The following is a 15,258-nucleotide window of genomic DNA, read 5'->3' as shown; positions in this document are numbered from 1 at the left end:
TTTCTTAAAGAGTTCGTTCAGAAACTTGTATAGAAACTTTCTTAATGAGCACTCAACAAACGCATTTCGAGAACACACACAGAGTACTCGCTATGGACCTAGTGCATCCGCATAACCGAGGTCTCTTGCATTTCCCTACAAGTAATTGGATCTCATCTGGAGATGTTTAGTGAAGTAGAATAGAAAAAACCGAGTGCAACTACACAAGAACTAGTTTGTAACTGTCGCTCGGAATCAGTTTTGCGCAGTGTTAACTGAAACATGGATATGTGACTCATACGGAGTCCGTTTTGGCTCCACAAGTAGTCAAAACATTTGTGACGACCAGGTGCTTCAAAGGATTCTTTCATAGGGAACTTTTGGAGAACTTTTCTTAAGGAGTTCGTTCAGAAACTTGTATAGAAACTTTCTTAATGAGCACTCAACAAAGGCATTTCGAGAACATACACAAATTCCCAGCTATGGACCTAGTGCATCCTCATAACCGAGGTCTCTTGCATTTCCCTACAAGTAATTGGATCTCATATGGAGATGTTTAGTGTAGTAGAATGGAAAAAATCGAGTGCAACTACAGAAGAACTAGGTTGTAACTGTCGTTCGGAATCAGTTTTGCGATGTGTTAACTGAAAAATGGATATCCGACTCATACGGAGTCCGTTTTGGCTCCACAAGTAGTCAAAACATTCGTGACGACCAGATGCTTCAAAGATTCTTTCATAGGGAACTTTTGGAGAACTTTTCTTAAGTAGTTCGTTCAGAAACTTGTATAGAAACTTTCTTAATGACCACTCGACAAACGCATTTCGAGAACATACACAAATTCCCAGCTATGGACCTAGTGCATACTCATAACCGAGGTCTCTTGAATTTCCCTACAAGTAATTGGATCTCATATGGAGATGTTTAGTGAAGTAGAATGGAAAAAATCGAGTGCAACTACACAAGAACTAGTTTGTAACTGTCGTTCGGAATCAGTTTTGCGCAGTGTTAACTGAAACATGGATATGTGACTCATACGGAGTCCGTTTTGGCTCCACAAGTAGTCAAAACATTTGTGACGACCAGGTGCTTCAAAGGATTCTTTCATAGGGAACTTTTGGAGAACTTTTCTTAAGGAGTTCGTTCAGAAACTTGTATAGAAACTTTCTTAATGAGCACTCAACAAAGGCATTTCGAGAACATACACAAATTCCCAGCTATGGACCTAGTGCATCCTCATAACCGAGGTCTCTTGCATTTCCCTACAAGTAATTGGATCTCATATGGAGATGTTTAGTGTAATAGAATGGAAAAAATCGAGTGCAACTACAGAAGAACTAGGTTGTAACTGTCCTTCGGAATCAGTTTTGCGATGTGTTAACTGAAAAATGGATATCCGACTCATACGGAGTCCGTTTTGGCTCCACAAGTAGTCAAAACATTCGTGACGACCAGATGCTTCAAAGATTCTTTCATAGGGAACTTTTGGAGAACTTTTCTTAAGTAGTTCGTTCAGAAACTTGTATAGAAACTTTCTTAATGACCACTCGACAAACGCATTTCGAGAACATACACAAAGTCCCAGCTACGGACCTAGTGCATCATCATAACCGAGGTCCCTTGCATTTCCCTACAAGTAATTGGATCTCATATGGAGATGTTTAGTGAAGTAGAATGGAAAAAATCGAGTGCAACTACACAAGAACTAGTCTGTAACTGTCGTTCGGAATCAGTTTTGCACAGTGTTAAGTGAAACATGGATATGTGACTCATACAGAGTCTGTTATGGCTGCACAAGTAGTGAAAACGTTTGTGACGACCATATGCTTCAAAGGATTCTTTCATAGGGAACTTTTGGAGAACTTTTCTTAAAGAGTTCGTTCAGAAACTTGTATAGAAACTTTCTTAATGAGCACTCAACAAACGCATTTCGAGAACATACACAGAGTACCAGCTATGGACCTAGTGCATCCTCATAACCGAGGTCTCTTGCATTTCCCTACAAGTAATTGGATCTCATCTAGAGATGTTTAGTGAAGTAGAATAGAAAAAACCGAGTGCAACTACAGAAGAACTAGTTTGTAACTGTCGTTCGGAATCAGTTTTGCGCAGTGTTAACTGAAACATGGATATGTGACTCATACGGAGTCCGTTTTGGCTCCACAAGTAGTCAAAACATTCGTGACGACCAGGTGCTTCAAAGGATTCTTTCATAGGGAACTTTTGGAGAACTTTTCTTAAGGAGTTCGTTCAGAAACTTGTATAGAAACTTTCTTAATGAGCACTCAACAAACGCATTTCGAGAACATACACATATTCCCAGCTATGGACCTAGTGCATCCTCATAACCGAGGTCTCTTGCATTTCCCTACAAGTAATAGGATCTCATATGGAGATGTTTAGTGTAGTAGAATGGAAAAAATTGAGTGCAACTACACCAGAACTAGTTTGTAACTGTCGTTCGGAATCAGTTTTGCGCAGTGTTAACTGAAACATGGATATGTGACTCATACGGAGTCCGTTTTGGCTCCACAAGTAGTCAAAACATTTGTGACGACCAGGTGCCTCAAAGGATTCTTTCATAGGGAACTTTTGGAGAACTTTTCTTAAGGAGTTCATTCAGAAACTTGTATAGAAACTTTCTTAATGAGCACTCGACAAACACATTTCGAGAACATACAAAAAGTCCCAGCTATGGACCTAGTGCATCCTCATAACTGAGGTCTCTTGCATTTCCCTACAAGTAATTGGATCTCATATGGAGATGTTTAGTGAAGTACAATGGAAAAAATCGAGTGCAACTACACAAGAACTAGTTTGTAACTGTCGTTCGGAATCAGTTTTGCGCAGTGTTAACTGAAACATGGATATGTGACTCGTACGGAGTCCGTTTTGGCTCCACAAGTAGTCAAAACATTTGTGACGACCAGATGTTTCAAAGGATTCTTTCATAGGGAACTTATGGAGAACTTTTCTTAAGGAGTTCGTTCAGAAACTTGTATAGAAACTTTCTTAATGAGCACTCGACAAACGCATTTCGAGAACATACACAAATTCTAAGCTATGGACCTAGTGCATCCTCATAACCGAGGTCACTTGCATTTCCCTACAAGTAATTGGATCTCATATGGAGATGTTTAGTGAAGTAGAATGGAAAAAATCGAGTGCAACTACACAAGAACTAGTTTGTAACTGTCGTTCGGAGTCAGTTTTGCGCAGTGTTAAGTGAAACATGGATATCTGACTCATACAGAGTCTATTATGGCTCCACAAGTAGTCAAAACGTTTGTGACGACCAGATGCTTCAAAGGATTCTTTCATAGGGAACTTTTGGAGAACTTTTCTTAAGGAGTTCGTTCGGAAACATGTATAGAAACTTTCTTAATGAGCACTCAACAAACGCATTTCGAGAACATACACAAATTCTAAGCTATGGACCTAGTGCATCCTCATAACCGAGGTCTCTTGCATTTCCCTACAAGTAATTGGATCTCATATGGAGATGTTTAGTGTAGTAGAATGGAAAAAACCGAGTGCAACTACACAAGAACTAGTTTGTAACTGTCGTTCGGAATCAGTTTTGCGCAGTGTTAACTGAAACATGGATATGTGACTCATACGGAGTCCGTTTTGGCTCCACAAGTAGTCAAAACATTTGTGACGACCAGGTGCTTCAAAGGATTCTTTCATAGGGAACTTTTGGAGAACTTTTCTTAAGGAGTTCATTCAGAAACTTGTATAGAAACTTTCTTAATGAGCACTCGACAAACACATTTCGAGAACATACAAAAAGTCCCAGCTATGGACCTAGTGCATCCTCATAACTGAGGTCTCTTGCATTTCCCTACAAGTAATTGGATCTCATATGGAGATGTTTAGTGAAGTACAATGGAAAAAATCGAGTGCAACTACACAAGAACTAGTTTGTAACTGTCGTTCGGAATCAGTTTTGCGCAGTGTTAACTGAAACATGGATATGTGACTCGTACGGAGTCCGTTTTGGCTCCACAAGTAGTCAAAACATTTGTAACGACCAGATGTTTCAAAGGATTCTTTCATAGGGAACTTATGGAGAACTTTTCTTAAGGAGTTCGTTCAGAAACTTGTATAGAAACTTTCTTAATGAGCACTCGACAAACGCATTTCGAGAACATACACAAATTCTAAGCTATGGACCTAGTGCATCCTCATAACCGAGGTCACTTGCATTTCCCTACAAGTAATTGGATCTCATATGGAGATGTTTAGTGAAGTAGAATGGAAAAAATCGAGTGCAACTACACAAGAACTAGTTTGTAACTGTCGTTCGGAGTCAGTTTTGCGCAGTGTTAAGTGAAACATGGATATCTGACTCATACAGAGTCTATTATGGCTCCACAAGTAGTCAAAACGTTTGTGACGACCAGATGCTTCAAAGGATTCTTTCATAGGGAACTTTTGGAGAACTTTTCTTAAGGAGTTCGTTCGGAAACATGTATAGAAACTTTCTTAATGAGCACTCAACAAACGCATTTCGAGAACATACACAAATTCTAAGCTATGGACCTAGTGCATCCTCATAACCGAGGTCTCTTGCATTTCCCTACAAGTAATTGGATCTCATATGGAGATGTTTAGTGTAGTAGAATGGAAAAAACCGAGTGCAACTACACAAGAACAAGTTTGTAACTGTCGTTCGGAATCAGTTTTGCGCAGTGTTAACTGAAACATGGATATGTGACTCATACGGAGTCCGTTTTGGCTCCACAAGTAGTCAAAACATTTGTGACGACCAGGTGCTTCAAAGGATTCTTTCATAGGGAACTTTTGGAGAACTTTTCTTAAGGAGTTCATTCAGAAACTTGTATAGAAACTTTCTTAATGAGCACTCGACAAACACATTTCGAGAACATACAAAAAGTCCCAGCTATGGACCTAGTGCATCCTCATAACTGAGGTCTCTTGCATTTCCCTACAAGTAATTGGATCTCATATGGAGATGTTTAGTGAAGTACAATGGAAAAAATCGAGTGCAACTACACAAGAACTAGCTTGTAACTGTCGTTCGGAATCAGTTTTGCGCAGTGTTAACTGAAACATGGATATGTGACTCATACGGAGTCCGTTTTGGCTCCACAAGTAGTCAAAACATTTGTCACGACCAGGTGCTTGAAAGGATTCTTTCATAGGGAACTTTTGGAGAACTTTTCTTAAGGAGTTCGTTCAGAAACTTGTATAGAAACTTTCTTAATGAGCACTCGACAAACGCATTTCGAGAACATACACAAATTCCCAGCTATGGACCTAGTGCATCCTCATAACCGAGGTCTCTTGCATTTCCCTACAAGTAATTGGATCTCATATGGAGATGTTTAGTGTAGTAGAATGGAAAATATCGAGTGCAACTACAGAAGAACTAGTTTGTAACTGTCGTTCGGAATCTGTTTTGCGCAGTGTTAACTGAAACATGGATATGTGGCTCATACGGAGTCCGTTTTGGCTCCACAAGTAGTCAAAACATTTGTGATGACCAGGTGCTTCAAATAATTCTTTCATAGGAAACTTTTGGAGAACTTTTCTTAAGGAGTTCGTTCAGAAACTTGTATAGAAACTTTCTTAATGAGCACTCGACAAACGCATTTCGAGAACATACACAAAGTCCCAGCTATGGACCTAGTGCATCCTCATAACCGAGGTCTCTTGCATTTCCCTACAAGTAATTGGATCTCATCTGGAGATGTTTAGTGAAGTAGAATAGAAAAAACCGAGTGCAACTACACAAGAACTAGTTTGTAACTGTCGTTCGGAATCAGTTTTGCGCAGTGTTAACTGAAACATGGATATGTGACTCATACGGAGTCCGTTTTGGCTCCACAAGTAGTCAAAACATTTGTGACGACCAGGTGCTTCAAAGGATTCTTTCATAGGGAACTTTTGGAGAACTTTTCTTAAGGAGTTCGTTCAGAAACTTGTATAGAAACTTTCTTAATGAGCACTCGACAAACGCATTTCGAGAACATACACAAATTCCCAGCTATGGACCTAGTGCATCCTCATAACCGAGGTCTCTTGCATTTCCCTACAAGTAATTGGATCTCATATGGAGATGTTTAGTGTAGTAGAATGGAAAAAATCGAGTGCAACTACAGAAGAACTAGTTTATAACTGTCGTTCGGAATCAGTTTTGCGAAGTGTTAACTGAAAAATGGATATCCGACTCATACGGAGTCCGTTTTGGCTCCACAAGTAGTGAAAACGTTTGTGACGACCAGATGCTTCAAAGATTCTTTCATAGGGAACTTTTGGAGAACATTTCTGAAGTAGTTCGTGAAGAAACTTGTATAGAAACTTTCTTAATGACCAATCGACAAACGCATTTCGAGAACATACACAAAGTCCCAGCTACGGACCTAGTGCATCATCATAACCGAGGTCCCTTGCATTTCCCTACAAGTAATTGGATCTCATATGGAGATGTTTAGTGAAGTAGAATGGAAAAAATCGAGTGCAACTACACAAGAACTAGTCTGTAACTGTCGTTCGGAATCAGTTTTGCACAGTGTTAAGTGAAACATGGATATCTGACTTATACAGAGTCTGTTATGGCTCCACAAGTAGTGAAAACGTTTGTGACGACCAGATGCTTCAAAGGATTCTTTCATAGGGAACTTTTGGAGAACTTTTCTTAAAGAGTTCGTTCAGAAACTTGTATAGAAACTTTCTTAATGAGCACTCAACAAACGCATTTCGAGAACACACACAGAGTACCAGCTATGGACCTAGTGCATCCTCATAACCGAGGTCTCTTGCATTTCCCTACAAGTAATTGGATCTCATCTGGAGATGTTTAGTGAAGTAGAATAGAAAAGAGTGCAACTACACAAGAACTAGTTTGTAACTGTCGCTCGGAATCAGTTTTGCGCAGTGTTAACTGAAACATGGATATGTGACTCATACGGAGTCCGTTTTGGCTCCACAAGTAGTCAAAACATTTGTGACGACCAGGTGCTTCAAAGGATTCTTTCATAGGGAACTTTTGGAGAACTTTTCTTAAGGAGTTCGTTCAGAAACTTGTATAGAAACTTTCTTAATGAGCACTCAACAAAGGCATTTCGAGAACATACACAAATTCCCAGCTATGGACCTAGTGCATCCTCATAACCGAGGTCTCTTGCATTTCCCTACAAGTAATTGGATCTCATATGGAGATGTTTAGTGTAGTAGAATGGAAAAAATCGAGTGCAACTACAGAAGAACTAGGTTGTAACTGTCGTTCGGAATCTGTTTTGCGATGTGTTAACTGAAAAATGGATATCCGACTCATACGGAGTCCGTTTTGGCTCCACAAGTAGTCAAAACATTCGTGACGACCAGATGCTTCAAAGATTCTTTCATAGGGAACTTTTGGAGAACTTTTCTTAAGTAGTTCGTTCAGAAACTTGTATAGAAACTTTCTTAATGACCACTCGACAAACGCATTTCGAGAACATACACAAATTCCCAGCTATGGACCTAGTGCATACTCATAACCGAGGTCTCTTGCATTTCCCTACAAGTAATTGGATCTCATATGGAGATGTTTAGTGAAGTAGAATGGAAAAAATCGAGTGCAACTACACAAGAACTAGTTTGTAACTGTCGTTCGGAATCAGTTTTGCGCAGTGTTAACTGAAACATGGATATGTGACTCATACGGAGTCCGTTTTGGCTCCACAAGTAGTCAAAACATTTGTGACGACCAGGTGCTTCAAAGGATTCTTTCATAGGGAACTTTTGGAGAACTTTTCTTAAGGAGTTCGTTCAAAAACTTGTATAGAAACTTTCTTAATGAGCACTCAACAAAGGCATTTCGAGAACATACACAAATTCCCAGCTATGGACCTAGTGCATCCTCATAACCGAGGTCTCTTGCATTTCCCTACAAGTAATTGGATCTCATATGGAGATGTTTAGTGTAATAGAATGGAAAAAATCGAGTGCAACTACAGAAGAACTAGGTTGTAACTGTCGTTCGGAATCAGTTTTGCGATGTGTTAACTGAATAATGGATATCCGACTCATACGGAGTCCGTTTTGGCTCCACAAGTAGTCAAAACATTCGTGACGACCAGATGCTTCAAAGATTCTTTCATAGGGAACTTTTGGAGAACTTTTCTTAAGTAGTTCGTTCAGAAACTTGTATAGAAACTTTCTTAATGACCACTCGACAAACGCATTTCGAGAACATACACAAAGTCCCAGCTACGGACCTAGTGCATCATCATAACCGAGGTCCCTTGCATTTCCCTACAAGTAATTGGATCTCATATGGAGATGTTTAGTGAAGTAGAATGGAAAAAATCGAGTGCAACTACACAAGAACTAGTCTGTAACTGTCGTTCGGAATCAGTTTTGCACAGTGTTAAGTGAAACATGGATATGTGACTCATACAGAGTCTGTTATGGCTGCACAAGTAGTGAAAACGTTTGTGACGACCATATGCTTCAAAGGATTCTTTCATAGGGAACTTTTGGAGAACTTTTCTTAAAGAGTTCGTTCAGAAACTTGTATAGAAACTTTCTTAATGAGCACTCAACAAACGCATTTCGAGAACATACACAGAGTACCAGCTATGGACCTAGTGCATCCTCATAACCGAGGTCTCTTGCATTTCCCTACAAGTAATTGGATCTCATCTAGAGATGTTTAGTGAAGTAGAATAGAAAAAACCGAGTGCAACTACAGAAGAACTAGTTTGTAACTGTCGTTCGGAATCAGTTTTGCGCAGTGTTAACTGAAACATGGATATGTGACTCATACGGAGTCCGTTTTGGCTCCACAAGTAGTCAAAACATTCGTGACGACCAGGTGCTTCAAAGGATTCTTTCATAGGGAACTTTTGGAGAACTTTTCTTAAGGAGTTCGTTCAGAAACTTGTATAGAAACTTTCTTAATGAGCACTCGACAAACGCATTTCGAGAACATACACAAAGTCCCAGCTATGGACCTAGTGCATCCTCATAACCGAGGTCTCTTGCATTTCCCTACAAGTAATTGGATCTCATCTGGAGATGTTTAGTGAAGTAGAATAGAAAAAACCGAGTGCAACTACACAAGAACTAGTTTGTAACTGTCGTTCGGAATCAGTTTTGCGCAGTGTTAACTGAAACATGGATATGTGACTCGTACGGAGTCCGTTTTGGCTCCACAAGTAGTCAAAACATTTGTGACGACCAGATGTTTCAAAGGATTCTTTCATAGGGAACTTATGGAGAACTTTTCTTAAGGAGTTCGTTCAGAAACTTGTATAGAAACTTTCTTAATGAGCACTCGACAAACGCATTTCGAGAACATACACAAATTCTAAGCTATGGACCTAGTGCATCCTCATAACCGAGGTCTCTTGCATTTCCCTACAAGTAATTGGATCTCATATGGAGATGTTTAGTGAAGTAGAATGGAAAAAATCGAGTGCAACTACACAAGAACTAGTTTGTAACTGTCGTTCGGAATCAGTTTTGCGCAGTGTTAAGTGAAACATGGATATCTGACTCATACAGAGTCTATTATGGCTCCACAAGTAGTCAAAACGTTTGTGACGACCAGATGCTTCAAAGGATTCTTTCATAGGGAACTTTTGGAGAACTTTTCTTAAGGAGTTCGTTCGGAAACTTGTATAGAAACTTTCTTAATGAGCACTCAACAAACGCATTTCGAGAACATACACAAATTCTAAGCTATGGACCTAGTGCATCCTCATAACCGAGGTCTCTTGCATTTCCCTACAAGTAATTGGATCTCATATGGAGATGTTTAGTGTAGTAGAATGGAAAAAACCGAGTGCAACTACACAAGAACTAGTTTGTAACTGTCGTTCGGAATCAGTTTTGCGCAGTGTTAACTGAAACATGGATATGTGACTCATACGGAGTCCGTTTTGGCTCCACAAGTAGTCAAAACATTTGTGACAACCAGGGGCTTCAAAGGATTCTTTCATAGGGAACTTTTGGAGAACTTTTCTTAAGGAGTTCATTCAGAAACTTGTATAGAAACTTTCTTAATGAGCACTCGACAAACACATTTCGAGAACATACACAAAGTCCCAGCTATGGACCTAGTGCATCCTCATAACTGAGGTCTCTTGCATTTCCCTACAAGTAATTGGATCTCATATGGAGATGTTTAGTGAAGTACAATGGAAAAAATCGAGTGCAACTACACAAGAACTAGTTTGTAACTGTCATTCGGAATCAGTTTTGCGCAGTGTTAACTGAAACATGGATATGTGACTCGTACGGAGTCTGTTTTGGCTCCACAAGTGGTCAAAACATTTGTGATGGACAGCTGCTTCAAAGGATTCTTTCATAGGGAACTTTTGGAGAACTTTTCTTAAGGAGTTCGTTCAGAAACTTGTATAGAAACTTTCTTAATGAGCACTCGACAAACGCATTTCGATAACATACCCAAATTCCCAGCTATGGACCTAGTGCATCCTCATAACCGAGGTCTCTTGCATTTCCCTACAAGTAATTGGATCTCATGTGGAGATGTTTAGTGAAGTACAATGGAAAAAATCGAGTGCAACTACACAAGAACTAGCCTGTAACTGTCGTTCGGAATTAGTTTTGCGCAGTGTTAACTGAAACATGGATATGTGGCTCATACGGAGTCCGTTTTGGCTCCACAAGTAGTCAAAACATTTGTGATGACCAGGTGCTTCAAATAATTCTTTCATAGGGAACTTTTGGAGAACTTTTCTTAAGGAGTTCGTTCAGAAACTTGTATAGAAACTTTCTTAATGAGCACTCGACAAACGCATTTCGAGAACATACACAAATTCCCAGCTATGGACCTAGTGCATCCTCATAACCGAGGTCTCTTGCATTTCCCTACAAGTAATTGGATCTCATATGGAGATTTTTTAGTGTAGTAGAATGGAAAAAATCGAGTGCAACTACACAAGAACTAGTTTGTAACTGTCGTTCGGAATCAGTTTTGCGCAGTGTTAACTGAAACATGGATATGTGACTCGTACGGAGTCTGTTTTGGCTCCACAAGTGGTCAAAACATTTGTGATGGACAGCTGCTTCAAAGGATTCTTTCATAGGGAACTTTTGGAGAACTTTTCTTAAGGAGTTCGTTCAGAAACTTGTATAGAAACTTTCTTAATGAGCACTCGACAAACGCATTTCGAGAACATACCCAAATTCCCAGCTATGGACCTAGTGCATCCTCATAACTGAGGTCTCTTGCATTTCCCTACAAGTAATTGGATCACATATGGAGATGTTTAGTGAAGTACAATGGAAAAAATCGAGTGCAACTACACAAGAACTAGCCTGTAACTGTCGTTTGGAATCAGTTTTGCGCAGTGTTAACTGAAACATGGATATGTGACTCATACGGAGTCCGTTTTGGCTCCACAAGTAGTAAAAACATTTGGAACGACCAGGTTCTTGAAAGGATTCTTTCATAGGGAACTTTTGGAGAACTTTTCTTAAGGAGTTCGTTCAGAAACTTGTATAGAAACTTTCTTAATGAGCACTCAACAAACGCATTTCGAGAACATACACAAATTCCCAGCTATGGACCTAGTGCATCCTCATAACCGAGGTCTCTTGCATTTCCCTACAAGTAATTGGATCTCATATGGAGATTTTTTAGTGTAGTAGAATGGAAAAAATCGAGTGCAACTACACAAGAACTAGTTTGTAACTGTCGTTCGGAATCAGTTTTGCGCAGTGTTAACTGAAACATGGATATGTGACTCATACGGAGTCCGTTTTGGCTCCACAAGTTGTCAAAACATTTGTGACTACCAGGTACTTGAAAGGATTCTTTCATAGGGAACTTTTGGAGAACTTTTCTTAAGGAGTTCGTTCAGAAACTTGTATAGAAACTTTCTTAATGAACACTCAACAAACGCATTTCGAGAACATACACATATTCCCAGCTATGGACTTAGTGCATCCTCATAACCGAGGTCTCTTGCATTTCCCTACATGTAATTGGATCTCATATGGAGATGTTCAGTGTAGTAGAATGGAGAATATCGAGTGCAACTACAGAAGAACTAGTTTGTAACTGTCGTTCGGAATCAGTTTTGCGCAGTGTTAACTAAAACATGGATATGTGACTCATACGGAGTCCGTTTTGGCTCCACAAGTAGTCAAAACATTTGTGACGACCAGGTGCTTCAAATAATTCTTTCATAGGGAACTTTTGGAGAACTTTTCTTAAGGAGTTCGTTCAGAAACTTGTATAGAAACTTTCTTAATGAGCACTCGACAAACGCATTTCGAGAACATGCACAAAGTCCCCGCTATGGACCTAGTGCATCCTCATAACCGAGGTCTCTTGCATTTCCCTACAAGTAATTGGAGCTCATATGGAGATGTTTAGTGTAGTAGAATGGAAAAAACCGAGTGCAACTACACAAGAACTAGTTTGTAACTGTCGTTCGGAATCAGTTTTGCGCAGTGTTAACTGAAACATGGATATGTGACTCGTACGGAGTCCGTTTTGGATCCACAAGTAGTCAAAACATTTGTGACGACCAGGTGCTTCAAAGGATTCTTTCATAGGGAACATTTGGAGAACTTTTCTTAAGGAGTTCATTCAGAAACTTGTATAGAAACTTTCTTAATGAGCACTCGACAAACACACTTCGAGAACATACACAAAGTCCCAGCTATGGACCTAGTGCATCCTCACAACTGAGGTCTCTTGCATTTCCCTACAAGTAATTGGATCTCATATGGAGATGTTTAGTGAAGTACAATGGAAAAAATCGAGTGCAACTACACAAGAACTAGCTTGTAACTGTCGTTCGGAATCAGATTTGCGCAGTGTTAACTGAAACATGGATATGTGACTCATACGGAGTCCGTTTTGGCTCCACAAGTAGTCAAAACATTTGTCACGACCAGGTGCTTGAAAGGATTCTTTCATAGGGAACTTTTGGAGTACTTTTCTTAAGGAGTTCGTTCAGAAACTTGTATAGAAACTTTCTTAATGAGCACTCGACAAACGCATTTCGATAACATACACAAATTCCCAGCTATGGACCTAGTGCATCCTCATAACCGAGGTCTCTTGCATTTCCCTACAAGTAATTGGATCTCATGTGGAGATGTTTAGTGAAGTACAATGGAAAAAATCGAGTGCAACTACACAAGAACTAGCCTGTAACTGTCGTTCGGAATTAGTTTTGCGCAGTGTTAACTGAAACATGGATATGTGGCTCATACGGAGTCCGTTTTGGCTCCACAAGTAGTCAAAACATTTGTGATGACCAGGTGCTTCAAATAATTCTTTCATAGGGAACTTTTGGAGAACTTTTCTTAAGGAGTTCGTTCAGAAACTTGTATAGAAACTTTCTTAATGAGCACTCGACAAACGCATTTCGAGAACATACACAAAGTCCCAGCTATGGACCTAGTGCATCCTCATAAACGAGGTCTCTTGCATTTCCCTACAAGTAATTGGATCTCATCTGGAGATGTTTAGTGAAGTAGAATAGAAAAAACCGAGTGCAACTACACAAGAACTAGTTTGTAACTGTCGTTCGGAATCAGTTTTGCGCAGTGTTAACTGAAACATGGATATGTGACTCGTACGGAGTCTGTTTTGGCTCCACAAGTGGTCAAAACATTTGTGATGGCCAGGTGCTTCAAAGGATTATTTCATAGGGAACTTTTGGAGAACTTTTCTTAAGGAGTTCGTTCAGAAACTTGTATAGAAACTTTCTTAATGAGCACTCGACAAACGCATTTCGAGAACATACCCAAATTCCCAGCTATAGACCTAGTGCATCCTCATAACTGAGGTCTCTTGCATTTCCCTACAAGTAATTGGATCACATATGGAGATGTTTAGTGAAGTACAATGGAAAAAATCGAGTGCAACTACACAAGAACTAGCCTGTAACTGTCGTTTGGAATCAGTTTTGCGCAGTGTTAACTGAAACATGGATATGTGACTCATACGGAGTCCGTTTTGGCTCCACAACTAGTCAAAACATTTGTGACGACCAGGTGCTTGAAAGGATTCTTTCATAGGGAACTTTTGGAGAACTTTTCTTAAGGAGTTCGTTCAGAAACTTGTATAGAAACTTTCTTAATGAGCACTCAACAAACGCATTTCGAGAACATACACAAATTCCCAGCTATGGACCTAGTGCATCCTCATAACCGAGGTCTCTTGCATTTCCCTACAAGTAATTGGATCTCATATGGAGATTTTTAGTGTAGTAGAATGGAAAAAATCGAGTGCAACTACAAAAGAACTAGTTTGTAACTGTCGTTCGGAATTAGTTTTGCGCAGTGTTAACTGAAACATGGATATGTGACTCATACGGAGTCCGTTCTGGCTCCACAAGTAGTCAAAACAATTGTGACGACCAGGTGCTTCAAAAGATTCTTTCATAGGGAACTTTTGGAGAACTTTTCTTAAAGAGTTCGTTCAGAAACTTGTATAGAAACTTTCTTAATGAGCACTCAACAAACGCATTTCGAGAACATACACAAAGTCCCAGCTATGGACCTAGTGCATCCTCATAACCGAGGTCTCTTGCATTTCCCTACTAGTAATTGGATCTCATATGGAGATGTTTAGTGAAGTAGAATAGAAAATATCGAGTGCAACTACACAAGAACTAGCCTGTAACTGTCGTTCGGAATCAGTTCTGCGCAGTGTTAACTGAAACATGGATATGTGACTCATACGGAGTCCGTTTTGGCTCCACAAGTAGTCAAAACATTTGTGACGACCAGGTGCTTCAAAGGATTCTTTCATAGGGAACTTTTGGAGAACTTTTCTTAAGGAGTTCGTTCAGAAACTTGTATAGAAACTTTCTTAATGAGCACTCGACAAACGCATTTCGAGAACATACACAAAGTCCCAGCTATGGACCTAGTGCATCCTCATAACCGAGGTCTCTTGCATTTCCCTACAAGTAATTGGATCTCATCTGGAGATGTTTAGTGAAGTAGAATAGAAAAAACCGAGTGCAACTACACAAGAACTAGTTTGTAACTGTCGTTCGGAATCAGTTTTGCGCAGTGTTAACTGAAACATGGATATGTGACTCGTACGGAGTCTGTTTTGGCTCCACAAGTGGTCAAAACATTTGTGACGGCCAGGTGCTTCAAAGGATTCTTTCATAGGGAACTTTTGGAGAACTTTTCTTAAGGAGTTCGTTCAGAAACTTGTATAGAAACTTTCTTAATGAGCACTCGACAAACGCATTTCGAGAACATACCCAAATTCCCAGCTATGGACCTAGTGCATCCTCATAACTGAGGTCTCTTGCATTTCCC

The sequence above is a fragment of the Aegilops tauschii genome, chromosome 6, assembly GCF_002575655.3.
Source record: "Aegilops tauschii subsp. strangulata cultivar AL8/78 chromosome 6, Aet v6.0, whole genome shotgun sequence".
NCBI lineage: Eukaryota > Viridiplantae > Streptophyta > Magnoliopsida > Poales > Poaceae > Aegilops > Aegilops tauschii.
The sequence above is the reverse complement of the archived record's forward strand: the minus strand, read 5'-3'. Positions refer to the sequence as shown.